The following is an 18186-nucleotide window of genomic DNA, read 5'->3' as shown; positions in this document are numbered from 1 at the left end:
TTTTCCTGCAAATTTTTTATTTACCGCTGGTCCAGAATCTGGGGTTTCCATGTGGCCATAACCTTCTTCTGAAGGGCACTGTGAAAAGGAAGAACGGGATCCTTTTGAGGACCTCCACTGAGAATGTCTGTCATGTCGTCTTGCTCATAAACGGGGGAATTTCTATTCCACCCCATGAATTCTACAACCTTATTCAAAAGATTCCTATATCCCGAGTCTGCATGGTCAGCAGGGTCGGGTTTATCAAATTCCAATTCAGGAGACGTGTCTAAACCATTAGCTGTTTGCAGACATTCATAGAGGTCAGCCATTGTGAAGTGAGGATCAATTAGTTCCTCAGGAACATCCTTTGTACCATATTTTACCCAAGAAGGGGAAATCTCCTCTTCAGAAGATTGTTCTTCATAAATAGAAGCTATAGACCTGAAAAAGTCTTGTCTAGGCACAGTGTGAAAAATGTTACCCGTGGATTGTGGAGGCATAGACCTTGGATTCGCCAAAGGCATCGATATTGGCTCCGGAATCAGAGTTGATCTCGTTGATAGCATCAAAGTCATTGACGCAGGCTTCGACGCAGTCGAAGGAGCTTTGGATGTAAGCGCTGTCGAGAAAGCTGTCGATGCTGTCCTCGACACTGGCGTCGAGTAAGTCTTCAACAGATGCGTCGAGGAGACCTTCGACACAGACTTCGATGGCGGTTTGGTACCTGACGCTATTTTGTTTGGTGTTGCCTCCAGTTTATGAACTGGTGAGCCTGTTTTGCTCTTTTTATGAGGTGTCGGAGAGGTCTCTTTTCGATGACACCCTTGATGATTTTTTTGCCGGATTTAGAGCGTCTAGTCTCTGACCTCCTTCTATCACTCTTCGAATGATCCGGGGCATGGTCTCCACGTGATCTCTTCGAGGGGGTCTGGGTCGCGTTCTCAAAGATTTGCATCATCGAGGCTCCGAAGGCCTCCCATTTCTTAAGGGAATCGTGCTTTGATGGACATTTGATAACCCCTGTATCAGACAACAACGAAGAAGAAGAAGAGGGAGATCGGTGACGCCTGTTCTTCGCCTTCTTCGAAAGAAAAAGACGAAGATTTTCGAGACAGACTCCTCGACCTAGATTTCTTCGATTTACGTTGGGATTTTCCACTAGACTCAACGTGGTCTTTCTTTTTCCTCAAAGAGGACTTCGGGTTTCCTCCCCCACCGCCAATTTACCTCTTCGTTCCTTGAGAGCTTTGTTGGTCATGGCTTCACAGGAACTGCTTTCGTCAACTTGATGGTTCGGACCCAAACACCAGAGGAAAACTCGATGGGGATCAGTAATAGATATTTTCTTCCCACATTTCTGCCACTTTTTAAAACCAGTTTTGTGGCTAGAAGGATTTGATGAAGAAAACATTGTCGAAATACTGAAGTGCCGTTTTCGTACACACAAAGCAAAAGCTTTGTCGGAAAAACTGAACTGAAGCCAACGGGCGCGGCTCTAACCTTTTATACTGTGAATGACATTGATGCTCAATGGCAGCCCTCGAGGGACATCAACGCCGCAACCTCAAGCCAAGCGCCCCCTGATGGGAAAAAAAAATTCCAAAGCAGCAAAGCTGAAGACACGAATATATCTAAGATGAGGAATACGTGGGAGGACACAATCCATTTGAAAATAGTCCTCAAGCGTGGGATTGCCAGGGAGGCAGGGCAGGAGTGCAACTGGCATGGGAGGGGAACTGGCCCCGAGATCGGAGGGTAGCAAGGTGACAGTGCAGTTTCAGTTTCTGCAGGAGTTCAGCAGGGGAGGGCAGGAGAGAAAGCAGAAGCAAAGAGGAAGGTTTTGAGGTGCTTACAGAACCAGAGATGGTTCTCCTCAAGTTTCAGGGAGGCAGAGAGGCAGTTCCAGAGGGAGGCCCTAGCCGAAGAAAGAGATCTACCACCAACTCGTTGCTGAGTTTTTTAGATGAAATGAGAAGCCAGGGCTGTGCCGAGGGCCTGGGAGGAGACAGGAGAGGTAGAAACTGCAACAGGATTGGCCAGCTCCTTGCAGATTTTAAAGAGTTGAGCTGAGTTGTTAGATGCTGCAGAGACACAGACTTGGATGTGGGCTCTCTTCTTGGTGTGGACAGAGAGGCGATATTGCCTTTGGAGCAGGCTGCAGGCCAGTTTGTCAGAGGACGTACCTGAAGCACGCCATTTCGTCTCAGCCACCCTGCACTTGCTTTTAAGGGTGGCGAGGTCTGAGTCGTACCAGGAGTTGCACTTGGCTTTGGGCTTCAAGCAGATCCTCATGACAGGGGCAAGAACATCGAGAGTATCAGATATAGCAGAGTGGAGCATGTAGAGGGCTGTATCAGGGTGTGAGTCAGCCGAAAGGGGAGGTGGGTGAGAAAGTGGTGGCGAAAGCCTCAACTGACACACGCTTCATGGGTCGGATGACCGAGAAGGTAGGTGGCAGTGCTGGAGTGGGCTTGGCCTGAGGGGTGGAGAGAGTGAGCTGGGTGGAAAGGAGAAAGTGGTCCCTCCAGGAGAGAGGAGTGGTGAGAAAGGTAGAGAGGGGAAGGCCTGTAGACATCAGAACATCAAGAGTGTGCCATGCAGAGTGAGTTAGGCCAGAGGGGAGGATAGAGAGTGAGTCACAGAGGTCATGAAAGAGTCCAGAGAAAGGACAGGAAGCATCCAAGTAGATGCTAAAGTCTCCAAGAAGGAAGAGTTGAGTGAGTGGTCGAGACCAGGAGGACAGAGGAGAGGTCCGCCCACTCAGAGAGGAAGGAGGAGATCTGACCAGGTGGCTGATCGATGGTATCCACAGTAAGCGAATGGCTGGGAGAGAGAGAGAGCCTGCAGACAAGGCATTCGAAAGAGGAGTAAGCCTGTGTAGGAATGACGGAGGCAGGAATCAACTCAAGTGAGATCAGGGCTACACCCCCTCCGGAACGGTTGGACCTGGGCATGGAGAGGATCTTGTATCCATCAGGGAGGAGAGTGTCAAAGCGTGTGACAGCGCTGGCTGTGAACCATGTCTCAGTGAGACCGAGGACATCAAGGTCAAGTTCTTCCAGGAGATGTCAGAGGAGTGTTTGACAGCTGAGCAAGAGTTTAGAATGGCAATATGGAGAAGGTTGCCATCCTTGAAAGACTTCCAGGGAGGGGTACAAATCAGTGGTATTCCCTGCGTAGGTGTATAAGAAGCCCGAGGGGGGGCCAGAAGAGGAAGGAGGAGAGGGTAAGGTAGCCAAGGAGGAGACAGCAGGGGGAGGCAAGGAAACCATGGAGGGAAGAGACGGACCAGCAGGAGAAAAAAGGAAATTGATGAAGCGCAGGAACCGTTTATCAAAGAGGAGAAGATTGGCCTAAGGGCCTTGGACCAAGACGGTACCATTCAGGTAAACATTTATGATGACCTTAGAGGAGTCGAAGGAGGCCAGGAGTGCCTCCCACCGGGTGCCACCATTAATGGGAGAAGAAGAGAAAGGAGAAAGCACAGAGACCATATGAAGAGTCCATAGGTCTGGTGAAGGAACGACAAAGAGGATGTCGGTGAGGGTCTGCCTAGAGGCAGCACTGGTATAGGATTTCAGCGATAGGGAGGCCTGGGTTGGAGACCAGGATGCCCTTTTTAAACTAACTTCTTCTTACCAGATTTAGTGAGGAGAGCAGGATAGTCGATAGAGAAGCATTTAGAAAAGATAGGAGAGACAGAGAGCACGATAGGGTAGGTGGGAGAGGAGAGAAGAGGAGGGGTAGGGGAGGGAGGGGAGAACACTAGGGAGAGACACAAGCAGAAGAGACAGAGATGAGACAATAGTGACAATTTTACAAGACAATAGGCACTCAGACAATGGTAGAAAGTTTGCTAGAATGGCACTACCTTAACATTGCAATTTTTAAATACTGGAGAAAAACACACCTAAGTCTGAGAATCCTGCATGAGGGGAAAAGAGGCCTAGGTTTCACAATGCAGTATTAAATACTTTCACAATGCAATTTTAAATACTTTCACAATACAATTTTAAATACCGGAGAAAACACACCTAAGTCTGAGAATCCTGTATAAGGGGAAAAAAGAGGCATACATTTCACAATGCAGTATTACATTTTAAATACTTTCACAATGCAATTTTAAATACTTTCATAATGCAATTTTAAATACTGGAAAAAACACACCTAAGTCTTAGAATCCTGTATAAGGTGAAAAAGAGGCCTAGGTTTCACAATCCAATTTTAAATACTTTTACAATGCAATTTTAAATGCTTTCACAAATCATTTTTAAATACCGGAGAAAACACACCTAAGTCTGAGAATCCTGTATAAGGGGAAAAAGAGCCCTAGGTTTCACAATGCAGTTTTAAATACTTTCACAATCCAATTTTAAATACCGGAGAAAAACACACCTACGTCTGAGTGTTTGCTAAGTGACACAGTATCCAGGGAAGAGTGAAGGCTCCACTCCTAGCCCGGGCTACTCATACCTTACTTAGTGGCTGCTGGTAGACAGCTGGCTGCTGGCTTCCCCTGCTGACAACTCCAGGCACACTATGGAGCCACCTCTGAAGGAGCCGCCCTTTGCCTTAGAGCACTTGGCTGCAGGGGCTGCCGGGGAAAGGCTGCACAGGGAGGATTAGTCAAGAGTGGCAAGAGGCCAATCGGGGCAAGGGGGGTTGGGATGGGAGGATGGAGGGGGTCGGGGAGGCAGGGGGGCAGAGGTCCAGCAAAAGACACTACTAAGATTTACCGGCAAGGCCCACCAGGCTCTTGGGGCAAGTCAACTCGCTTGCAACGCTGAGGTGGAAGACGCGTGCAGGCAGTGGAATCTGGAACATTAGGCAGACAACACATGAGGCCAATCAGGACCGGGGGTGGGATGAGAGGTGGGCAGAGGGAACAAACAGCAACAGAGGGGGTTGGGAAGGCAAGGGGGCAGAGGCCCAGCAAAAGACGTAACTAAGATTTACCGGCAAGGCCCGCGAGGCTCTGGGGGCAAGTCCACTCGCCTGCAACGCTGATGTGGAAGAAGTGTGCAGGCAGTGGAATCCAGAACACTAGCCAGACAACACACTAGCCATGGCCAATCAGGGTCGGTGGCGAGATGGGAGGCGGGAGGAGGGAACAAAAAGCAACAGAGGGGATCGGGGAGGCAAAGGGGCAGAGGCCCAGCAAAAGACGCAACTAAGATTTACCAGCAAGGCACGCAAGTCTCTGGGGGCAAGTCCACTAGCCTGCAATGCTGACGTAGAAGAAGTGTGCAGGCAGTGGAATCTGGAACACTAGCTAGACAACACACAAGGCCAATCAGGGCCGGGGGCGAGATGGGAGGCAGGAGGAGGGAACAAACAGCAACAGAGGGGGTCAGGAGGTAAGGGGGCAGAGGCCCAGCAAATGACACAACCATAGCTCTCAACTCACACGCTTTTGGCGGGTGTCACCCGCCTTGTAAACAGCTGACTCACCCGCCAAGCCTCCTGCACGCCCATTCATTTCAATGGGCCTCTCACCCGCCAAAAATAAAATCGGGTGTTTTCACCCGCCTTTACAACACAAATGGTTGAGAGCTATGCTGACAACTAAGTTTATTTTTTTCATTGCCACAGGTTTATCATCTTCTCTATATAGCCATCAAATGACAGAGAATTCAAAACAAAAATAATGACCAAAAGGAGCCTTCATGTCGCTAATGTTGAACCTGGAGAAGGAATGATAAACAAAATGCTTATCCTGTGAAAATATAAAGCAGTAAAGCTCAACCGCTTGTCCCAAGCCATGTAATGTGGACATTGTTATGGAAAAGTTCATGGCTACACGACACGCCACCAAACAAAAGTATATATTTTCAAGGATCTTGAGAGGAGTGGGCAGACAGATCAGAAACCAGAGAAAATATCCTGGCTATAGCGTGAATAAAGGCCTTTACTCTTAGGAAGCATTGCAGCACAGGCTTGTTCACAGCATTCAACACGCTGTAGATTTCCCCCCTGCATAGCAGCGAGATCAACTCTCAATTTCCATGAACCTATCTAACAGAGCATTCTTTTAACGTGTACAGAGGATGCTGGAAGATGTCCAGTTGCAAGGGCTAAGTCACCCCTGCCTGAATGCAAACCTACCAGCAATGGGCTCTTTATTACTTTAAACGTATCGGCAATATAACATTTATCTTAAACACTTATCACAAAATCTTGTTTAGCGTGGACTAGTTCATGGAATTTAGGGTCGTACAAACAAGGATTTGACAAAGGCTATGAAACAATGTGAATTAGGTTCTTAGCCTCTTTTGTCTTATCAATAGATTTTCTGTTTAAAAAGAGTGTTTAAAAATGTGCTTATACCGGTGTAACTCTGACAAAGAAACACAGTCCACCGATTTAGCATTTCTTTTAAATGAGAGACACATTGTAATTAACAAAGTTTGCAATGCCATAGTGCTTGCTACTCTGTTTTCCCCTCCTCCACATCATCAGTAAGGAATGTAAGCTTGCAGTCTAACGAAGAGGCACAAACTCCCCTGGGGAAAAACTTTAAAGGATAGTTCCAGGACTTTTTTTTTATTGTCCCTACGGTTCGGCCATGTGTTTTTAAGCATAAATCGGTAGATCGTAGAAAACTTTCCTATGGACCATACCCGACTTTTCGGCCATTAACGCACTCGAAATCAGCCGCCATTTTCTGATAATCCTCTCACTTGCCGCATCGCCCTGGCTCACCTGCTTTTGCGGCACTAAATCAAATCCCCCGCCCCTGAGCCTGACATCAGCAGACGCGTACCGCCCATTTCCCAACGCCAAAGCACGTTTCGTGTCAACAATCGCTGCGCCTCAGCTAATGACGTGTCGCCATGGAAATGGCAGGACGCCTCTTTCCTCAATAAGTATAAACACACCGTTTCACAACACACATCAGCAGATTTTCGATTCCATTACTCTCTCTGTGTTACTTTGAGTATTCTGTGACTCGTTTCTGTGCTCTGGTCAGCTACCTTCGCCACTTCTAGGCCTTGTGAACACCTGTACCATCTCTGTAAATTATTTTACTTTCTTTACCACACAATGGCTACAATAATGCCGTATATGTACGAGCCCGAGTACACCGAGGAAGAACTACTGCAAAGGCAAGCACGCGAAAACGATGGGGATTCGGACGGCAGTTGGGAGGACCAGTCAACGGATGAAGAGCCTGGACCATGTCGCATGGACGGCGTCTCCACCTGGTGCACGTGCAATCGGTGCGAGCTAATGCCAACTGAGGAGGAGAACTGCTGCTGCCGTGAAAATTCCGGGTGCTTGGCCTACATTTCGGAAGGCGAGCCAAGTCCGCAATGCATCACCGAGCTGCCAGAGTTGAGGGAAGCCTGCCTCTCACGGACCGTGTTGAGGATGATGATGGTGCTTATGCACGAACTTCGCGGCACTGTTCGTCCGCGTAATCCGAGTAACGAGTAAGTATACTCTGGTTTTGATGTCAGTGATGCCACTACTATGTCATGGTCGTCTCCCACATATAAAATTACATCTACATATCATTCGAATGCATGTAAATTGGGTCCATATTGTGCATTTTCTAGATAGAATTTTTTTCAAAGCAGAATGATAAGAAAGTTTTGTCATTTTAATACAGTTTGCATCTTTCATTTTCACAGGTGGTACAGGCTGGTGGCCTATCGTTGCTTCACTTGGTGGCTTCACGGGAGGCTCGGACACCGCGTTCGGAGAGTAATACCTGCCTGTGCGGTACTTGCCATTAGACAACATTTCCCAAGCGACAGTGGACAATACCGCGGATTTTCCCTGGATGTGCTGCAACCGGAACTTTACAATGTGTAATGTTTATTATTTATGTTCAATTGAAATTAAGATCTAAAATAAAACCCAACATATATTTTAACAATGGTTGTTTTCATTTTTTAAATGAATCTAGTGTGTCTCCATTGAATAGTCTTCCTGTGCCTTGTCTTGTCACACCACATGTCTCCGGCCAGCATCCTCCCTCACGCTGGCCGCCCACCTTCAATCCACATAACCTTTGCACCCATATATTCTCCTGGGAGGGTGAGGTATTTATAAAGTCACCCCCCTGCCTTCCATGTACTAGATCCTGCAGCCTGCCTCTTACATGCAGTTAGATGGCCTCTCCTTGGTGAGGCCCTGCGGCAAACGAGTCTTGTCTGCACGACCACTGCCCCAATCCACCCCCCCGCCCTATCAAAGGCAGTTCGCACCGGGGTACTTGTGCTGCCAAGTGGAGCTGTCAGGGAGCGATAAAGGCCAAGAGGTGCCAAAGACCATGTACACTTCAAAGTGGTCTATAGAGCATGGGTTGTTGTTCCCATGTCTACCTCCAGACCCCGTGTCTCCTGCCAAGCATCCCCCCTCACGCTGGACGGCCCCCTGCAATCCACATAAGTGTGTCTCCATTCACGAGTCTTCCTGTGTCTTGTCTGCACGACCAGCGCCCCAATCCACCCCCCGCCCTATCAAAGGCAGTTCGCACCGGGGTACTTGTGCTGCCAAGTGGAGCTGTCAGGGAGCGATAAAGGCCAAGAGGTGCCAAAGACCATGTACACTTCAAAGTGGTCTATAGAGCATGGGTTGTTGTTCCCATGTCTACCCCCAGACCCCGTGTCTCCTGCCAAGCATCCCCCCTCACGCTGGACGGCCCCCTGCAATCCGCATAATGCCACAACATATAGACGTCATTCATTCACAAACACACCCCTGTTTCGAATTCTTTATAACCCACTTCATATTTCTAATGAGCACTTCTTTGCGCTTTGCTAGTCAACCCGTGAAGGTGCTGGTTATCTGCTCTTCGTCTCTGTGAACTTCCGTGACCACTCCGAGGAAACTCCTCAGTTTGCAACCGGTGAACTGCTCCCTGTTGTACGACAAGAAAGTACTCTGATCCCTGCATCTAACTGTTTGTTCGTCAAGGTAAGGCCATGTACCATAATCATTTTGCGTCCAATTTCTTTTTGTTCAAGACAGTACATGCAAGGAACTAGTCACATGTTCTGAGTTTACATTGGTATTCATAGAGAATTGTTGATCTTTACTTTTCAGAACTTTCCACAATGCCTGCCTGTTCCATTGGCGGTTGCCCTTCGAAGACCCATAATAAATCTGAAGGTACTATAATGCATGTTTTCCCTAAGACAATAGATCAGATAAGAGAATGGGTCCGATATTGCGGATATCCACCGTCTGAGCTTGAAAGTAGAGTCCTAGAAGTCTTTGCGGACAAGAGGGGTGATCGATACCGCATCTGCAGCAGGCACTTTAGCTCAGACATGTACTCCACATCATTGCTAATAAAGAAGAACACACCGCGAGCGAGGCGAAAATTGCTCTCAACCGCTATTCCCACTCTATTCGTCCACATCCCTCCACTGGTGAGTCAAGTTTACGTATTTATCTCTCGGCCTTGCGGTAGTGTGTAGCATTAGCTAACAATAATTTCCCCATTTATGTATCCACTCAATATGAAGGCGGAAGATTCTCCATCCGTGTCGTTATTGCAGTCATCAGCCACTTCAAGCGCCTATCGGGTAATCTTACTTGGCTATTCTGCCACTGACTTTTTTTAGGCATGTAAATCAATAGTTTTAATTTATCGTGTAATTATTTTACCTAATGGTACACCCTTGTACTCGTCCTCTAGTCTTTGTTTTCAGTTATAATTATTGTTATCCAAAATAATGCAAGTACTGTCTTTCAGGGAGATGCTGAGGAGTCCAACGTATTGACGACAACCGTTGATGTCACTCAGATGCTCGAGGTACGTTTCCGGACAGTTCCATCGATGGAGATCATCAGATCTTGCATTCTTGTAGCGTGATTGTTACACACAATGTTTCTTTCGTTTTTAGCCATTGATATGTCCTTCTGTCGTCGCCCTCCTATGTGTCTTCTTTTTTCAATATTGTGTTCATTACTAATGAAAGTCCTACGTTTCAGGGAGTCGATGGAGCATTAGTCCAAGAAGAAGGGGGAGCATGCAGTTACGGGTCGGCGCAACAGCTTGCAGAAGTGTGCACCGCAGTTACATCGTCCCTTGATGTTCTTATGCATTTCGAGGTATGGATACTGACAGTTCGATCAAGCGAAATCATATGACGTGATTACATCCGCTATACTTCCATCTTTATTAACGCAAGTACTATGTTTCAGGGAGATGACGGAGCTTCTTCTACAAGGACATCACCCCTAGTAGTTGATGCAGATCTCTGGGTGGTGACACTTCCAACGATCGAGCAAATCGAATCATATTTACATATCCATTATTTATTTTAGACAACTGATCATTTGTGCAGGTCTATTTAGATGAGCCGTTGACGCCTGCACAAAGTTTATGTTCTTTTTAACAAAATAGAAAACCATACTAATGCAATTACTGTGTTTCAGGGAGTTACTGAAGCATCATCTTCAATAATATCATCAATGGAAGTCTATGAGGAGCCCGAGGTATGGATCTTGACAGTTCCATCTAACTAGATCAACAATGCGTGAATAATTGTCGTTTGAATGTTCTACACAAAGCGTTCATTCGTGTTTTGCTATTGAGATGTACGTGGGTATTGGTCCCCAAGTACATTTTGTGTTTTCGATATTATTATACATACTAATGAAAGTTCTATGTTTCAGGGAGTCGATGGAGCGTCAGTGCGTGATGGATGTGCTTATCATGAGAATATAGTCGTTGCAGCGCAAGAGGAAGTGGAGACATGCACACACGAGTCGGAGCAACAGCGTCCTGATGTTGAAGTTCGAGGCAAGAAAGTTTCAAAGAAAAGAAAGCAAAAGAAGGTTAGTGTCCTGGTCACTATATTATGTTGTTTTTCACTGTTAATAGTTCAATACTGTAAGTTGTGTTTAAACTGAACATCCCTTTTCCAATCTGTCCTCTAGTTGCGAGTGGGTGTACGAACTAGATCTACACAGACAGTGAAGCGAACGAGAGATGTTGCTTGTCAAACCTTTTGGCAGGGACTTGAGACTGGAGATGCATCGTGCCAATGGGAAGAATATGAAGTGATTGACAACGGAGCTATACCACATCCAGCCATTGATAGTGAATGTCCTCCTGGTAGTTCGGATGCAGTCGGAGATCAGTTCACAGAATCCACACCCGCAAAAACTAAGACCGCTAGAAAGTTGAAGAAATTGTCTTATTCACCCATCGCCGGAGAAGGAACAGATGTTGCAATGGAAGAGAATGAAGTGGACGACAATGAAACACCATCAATATCACTGAACATAGCGGAAGACGATATCATAGATTCTACCTTTCATGTGAGTGACATGTCCTCAACGTTACAGGCCGAACCAGCTGGGATGCAGAGTGACAGTATAAGGAAAGAGGCCAAATTCATTGTATTCGATAGTTGTTTGATTGATATTATTATTCGGATGAAATGTGGGCATTCGGTTGGTGGGGAAGTATGTGGGGAGCCATTGATTAATGTGACTCATGCAATTCGAGGCACTAACCTTAAAATACATGCCACCTGTACAAAATATCATCCTTTCTCATGGTCTGCACAACCCATGCTGGGGCAACTGCCAGCAGGCAATCTACTTTGTGCAGCGGCTGCACTTTTTAGTGGTTCAAGTTTTAAAAAGTTAGAGTCTTTCTTTCAGTTTGTGGGAATCCATTTCATTGCGAAAACTCAGTTCTACAAATACCAAACCGATTATATATTTCCAGCCATTACCGAAGCTTGGAGAATGGAAAAAATGTCTATTGATAGTACATTCGCGGGCAAACGGTTCAGGCTAGCCGGTGATGGACAGTGCGACAGCCCAGGATTTTCAGCCAAGTACTGCACCTACCACTTTCAGGACATGGAAAGTAAGAAAATTGTGAATTCGGTGGTCGTGCAGGTGTCACAAAGTACATCCTCAGTGGCCATGGAGAAAGTTGGCTTTGTAGCATCATTGCAAGAACTACAATCGCGGGGAATGGTGATCGACCTGATAGCCACGGACAGACACGTTTCAATTGGCAAGACAATGAGAGAAGAGTACAAAAATATAAATCACCAATTTGACGTTTGGCATCTTGCAAAAACAATCAATAATAAAATGTCTGCTGCAGGTAAAAAAAAAGAAACGCAAGGTATTTCACAGTGGTCCAAGTCAATCAGCAACCATCTTTGGTGGAGCTCAAAAACATGTGGAGGGTCGTTGGAAATTCAACTGGAAAAATGGCGGTCAGTAATGCTACACTGCACAAACGTTCACCGTTGGAACACAAACCAACATTTCCACAATTGTGAACATGGCCATTTGTCCACAGAGGAGGCACGGAAGAAGAAGTGGTTGATTCCTTCATCACCCACTCACAAAGCCATTGAAAAGATTGTATTTGATAAAACTATAACAAGAGATTTGAGGGGACTCACGGAATTCTGCCACACAGGAGATTGGGAGGTGTTCCACAATATGTGCCTAAAGTACAGGCCAAAACGATTGCATTTTGGCATGGAGGGCATGATAAATCGGACTCTTCTAGCGGTCTTGGCACATAACCATAATGTTGGACGTCAACAAAGTAGGACGACCGGAACTTTAGGGACGCTTCGCTACAATAAGGCCTTCACTAAAAGAAGTAAACAATGGGTGATCAAACCAGTGTTTGAGGATATGCAATATGAGTTTATTGAGAGACTTATTGTTGACGTCCTAGATAGGCACATAAATGGAGTTGTGAACGAACCTGTGCAGGGGACAACTGCATTGCCACCCAACATTGCCTCTGTTCCATGTCCACCTAAAGAAGAGCTCATTGAGAAATACACATCATGGTTTAAATGATTGTAATTTGATTGTCTGTTCTCTCGAGTCTCCTCATGTCGCAGGCCCATTGAATATGTGTATCTATGTAATGTGTAAATTAAAGTGATTGCTCAGTGTACATGCAATGTGTCTATCCAACCTTGTTCATCTGCGCATTAAATTAAACCAAACAGTATTATAAATCATTTTTCAAAAAATATAGAATGTCTCCGTATTTATGGTTCTCTGGGGCTGCAAAGCACACAGACAAAATGCAAAAATGGAGTGTAAATTTCAAGTCCTGTCAGATGGCCTTACACTGAATGTTGCTAAATAGGAATGTGCGCTCGTTCAAAGTGAAGGTCAGCTGCTTTGATTTTTTGCTCGGGTGCCGGAATGGCCCACGACTCAGTATAAGGTTGTATTGTTATTTGACCTTGACAGGCCGGGACCATCCCGAAAGACTTCTTTTTGGGGGTGTGGGGCAATAACGTAAGAAACGATAATGAAGCCATTTCATGTTCGTTCATTAGAAGAAATAACGTCGGCATAGAAGGAGTGGTATTTCGGGGCTGCCCTACGCACAGACACAATGGAAAATGCAAATATAATGTAAGTAACTCTTTAGATGAGTTTATACCGCCATTTAATTACTATACAGTAGCTTTAAAGACGGGTTAAGTTGTACTTGTTCGTTCTATGTGGCATATTGTTTTGTACCGCCACTATCTTGAGGAGAACCATCTCCTTTTACGGAAGCACCTCAAAACCTTCCTCTTTGCTTCTGCTTTCTCTCTCCCTCTCCCCTGCTACAACTGGTCCACTGTCTGCGACCTCGGTCCTGGGCCCTTCCACTCTCCACCTGCACTGCCTCCCTGTCAACCCCTGCACTGGGGGACTGTCTCAGTATCCTACAGCCACCCCTTGATGTATAATACCCAGTTGCACTGTCCTAGCTATGAAATAATTTCCCGACCTAATATATAAAATGAATAATTTTAATAAAGATCTGATGGTGAGACTAATTTCATTTTTTATGTTTTTCAAACAGGTACATCATGCATTACTGCATGTGTCACGAGTACCAGACACCGGCGGATGGTTTTTTTAACCGCCAGTTGCTTCTCCGCGTGAACAACGTTACCACCCTGACCATTTTATGGGACGATCGCCAAGTACAAGTATGCCCTTACGCGGTACTAACGGCTAGATGCAACATACAGACCGTTGTGGTGGCCTAGTGCCTCGTTGTTGGAACAGCCATGCGATTATCAGTGCGACCGAAGAGCTTATTTTATCGTAAACCAACACCCTGTGTACTGCACACGAACATCGCTTGCCTCAAGACGAACTATTTTGGATCGAGAGCAAAGAAAAATGCAAATCCCAGAATATTCTCTAAACATTTGATGTCGAATAAATGTACTTTGCCAAATGTACAATCTTGCCGTTTGCTTTTAAACCACAGTTTCATATTCCGAATTGTGGCGCTGTATTGTGAGATGATCTAAGACCCTGTGTACAGCAAAGGAACATCGCGTGCCTCAAAACGAACTTTTTGGAACGTGAGCAAATAAAAATGAAAATCGCTGAATATTCTCAAAACATTTGATGTCAAATAAATGTACTTTACCAAATTTACAATCTTGAAGTTTAATTTAAAAGTACAGTTTCATATTCCCGATTGTGGCGCGCTGTGTTGTGTGAGCTCATCTGTGTTGATTTCCGGGTTCTGTGTGGAGTCGCGTAGAAGACGCCTGGGCGCGTTTGCCTACGCAGCTCAGTCACGTCACGGATAGAGGCGGGGAATATGAATGTTTTGATAAAGTCTGTTTCAGGGGCGGGGGATTTGATTTAGTGCCGCAAAAGCAGGTGAGCCAGGGCGATGCGGCAAGTGAGAGGATTATCAGAAAATGGCGGCTGATTTCGAGTGCGTTAATGGACGAAAAGTCGGGTATGGTCCATAGGAAAGTTTTCTACGATCTACCGATTTATGCTTAAAAACAGATGGCCGAACCGTAGGGACAATAAAAAAAAAGTCCCGGAACTATCCTTTAAACATGACAATAGCTTTGAGCAGAGGGACACTTCATCACAAGTCTGAAAATAGTGTCATCCATTGCAAGCTAAACACACAGAGAAAAGATTCTCGCTTTTAGCATGATTTAAAAATAAACAAAGAAAACAGTTTCTGATTAAAAATATAAATAAATAAAAAACAGATTTAGAATGCTGGCATTATGTGAAATTTAAAAAAAGTTGGTTTATTTTTTAAACTGGAATTCGATTGTCATTCTGCTAAATGAACATTTTCGATTTCAAAAGGCACACGCAAGGACATCATTACCGAATATATAGTTATATAACACGTATAGAACATGCTTTATTCTCACAGACAGTGTATACAATTTGCAAGGCAAAACCTTTGTAAAGTAGGGACAAAGCAAAGAATATGTATTTGTTGCCAGTGCGTGGGTAATGCATTTCAAGCGATTGAAGGGCTAAGACTGTGTTGTACTGGGCCAAGGTTATTTGCTGATCAACGTTATCGAAGGTAGAAGAAAATGAGGTTGAATTGGGGACTGCCGAGTCTTTGCATTACTGCCCAATTGCATTCCTCATTGCAAATGCAATATTATAATTACCATACCTAAGTTGGAGTGAATAGGCTAGCCACCCCTGACACAGGACAACTTGACATCCTGTGGTGCTTTGAAGGTTGCACGCTGATTCCTGCAGCAGGCGTGCAACCCACTAAAGGAAGCACAGGATGCTTGACCCAACACCTCCCAGGTGTGAAGCTGGTAACAGTGGTCAGTGTGGGTGAGCAAAGGAGTGGGTCAGTGGGTGGAGTACGGGATCACTCAGGTGTGTTTTTCAAAGATAAAACTAATTAATTACAAACGCATGCAATGTAAACGAATTCAACATTGGTAAACTGTTAAAAGACGAGCAATTGGCAGAAGACAATAAGCATATGAAAAATATAACAAGGCCTTCCTTGTTTATGTTTAAATCCAGACGCTGTTTCTCCATTTCTTTGGGACATGTGCCTGTTGTTCTGTATTGGTTTGCAATTTGCCCAATTTGATCCAACGTGTCCTGCCTACTTTCACTTTAATTCACTTTAATTTCTCAGGCCAGTCTGTTTCCAGCACTTTATAACATATTCAGTTTTTGGGGATTAATCAACTGTTAATTAGAGCCGCTCCGATAGCGCAGCGAGTAGAGCGCTCGCTCTGACACCTGCAGAGCCTGCCTATAGCACAGCAAGTAGAGTCCTCAGCTTTGAGATCTCTGCTGAACCTGCTGACACAGGTTCGAATCCCGCAGAACCAAACTCAGCCTTTTATCCTTCAGAGGTCGATAAATGAGCACCACACACCATGGGTAATTAAGCAGCGCTCAGATACCCGAGGGTTAGTAGCGCTATAAAAATGCTAAATTATTATTATTTATTATTATAACCTACAGTGATGGCATAATCCCCCACGTTTGACGGAAAGGCCATTATTTCTACGGTCTGGTTGTTATTTTGTTAAGATGTTTTAGGAATCTTGCTCAGAAACACCTCACTTTCATTTAGTTTTACAAACTGCATCCCTGTGTGTATTAAATCACTTTTTCAGCAATTGCGAGGCTAACTGTTCGTTTCAGAGAGAACATAGGAAGAAAGGGCAGATTCAAGGGAACAGGCTATAAACACTGAAACTGGGCTAACAAAAAGATATGGTCACTATTGAACTGTTATTGATAAGATACTGCCCCGTGACCATCTGGACCCACCCAGCCGGTCAGCGTGGCAAACATGAAACATTTTTGACAGATTCACGGAAAAAAATCAAAATGTGTTTCTGGTTGAAATCGACCTGAATTTCAACAGCAAACGTCCAGATGCAAATATATGGCCATTATTAAGTTTCGGATTTCAAGCACATATATACATCATTTGCCATGCTGATTTGTAAACGAGTTTTAAAAAAAAACAGCACTGCAGATTTAAGGCAAAGTGCTGCCCGGCACAAAACCATTTATGAAATAAAGCTTTCACATTCCCGTGATTTTGACTAAGGTGCCCAGTGCAACTGGACTTTAGTAAACTTCCTTTCCCATGCAGGGCATGTAACACTGAGAAAAAAACGTGACTGAGGAGTGTAAATGATGAAATGTGTATCGTGCCTTGGCTCGGGATAAATATAGGCGGGACAATGGCATTCCTGAGAAGTGGAAGGCAAAAGTAATCACACATATCCTTTGTCATGTAGATTCCATTCACACCTCATGTTCTCCCCGGGTGTATTGCAATGGGAAGGTTTTTCAGCAATGAAGCAAAGGCTGCTTAGCAGCACAACAACCAAGATAGCAGGGCAGGGTGTGATTAAGGTTTTCCTGTCTGTACCCATTTGTTTCATGAAATTATTATACATTGTGGACAAGCAGCTTGCTTTTAAAATAGGGCTAATGACTTATGTATGTTTTATGGACTTCTACATTGGTTTGTGACACAAAGGGTCCAATTCATGGAATTAATTGCACTGTAAAAGGAGTACTTGTATGCGAAAACACGCGTAAGAGTCTGTTTGCCGATTCATGGAACACAATGCACGGGGCTTCCCAGAGACTTGCGAGGAATCCACACGAGTGCAACACATCACTGCGACACTATGAACGCCTTGTCCGAGACTCCTAGCGAAGGGGCGTACCGTCTTGCGCAGTAACCTAAAAAGGGGATGGAACATGTGGAATGAGGAACAAAAAGCAAAAATGTGGGCGTAACGAGGGAAGTACCACAGTAAAATCCTCGCAACGCCCATACGCGTGCTAACAACCCATATTCATGGAGCTGAACCTGGTTCTCCGGCGTGTGGAAAAAGACGTGCAAATCCGGGAACACGTCCGCCACGCGAAAGCTGGTGTAAGCGTCACCGTGCACTAAAACCAATGCATAAAAATGCTGCACGCACAACCAATGCGCGTGTACAGCTACGATGAATGTACCATTTCTCGCAGCATTGATCATTGAACACAACAGGAGGAGGAGGATGGCCAGGGCTCACATTTTTCTTCCCAGGACCAGCCTTTTTGGATTGTCTGATGACCATGTCTAGTCTAGGTATAGGTATCCACCTCATATCATATTAGACCTGGTCATGGAGTGGGAAGATAACCTTACTACACCCACCCTGATATGATATGATATGGCATTTAAAACGCAACTATACACAAGTGTTTCAAGGCACGACGTGGCAAGGGAGGGGGAACGGGAAGACAGATGGCGATCCTACTAGGCCAGGTGTCATTCAGATCTCGCAAGTGCAGGGGAAGGGGGAAAGGGAGAAGTGCGAGGGTGCAGGGGGAGGGGAAAGTGCAGTACATGGGATAGAAGGATAAGAATAAATAAACGGCTAGCTAGTGGCAAGTGCAAGGTAAGTGCAG

Source organism: Ambystoma mexicanum, chromosome 6q (assembly GCF_040938575.1).
Source record: "Ambystoma mexicanum isolate Mex_15411 chromosome 6q, UKY_AmexF1_1, whole genome shotgun sequence".
NCBI classification, from domain to species: domain Eukaryota; kingdom Metazoa; phylum Chordata; class Amphibia; order Caudata; family Ambystomatidae; genus Ambystoma; species Ambystoma mexicanum.
The sequence above is the reverse complement of the archived record's forward strand: the minus strand, read 5'-3'. Positions refer to the sequence as shown.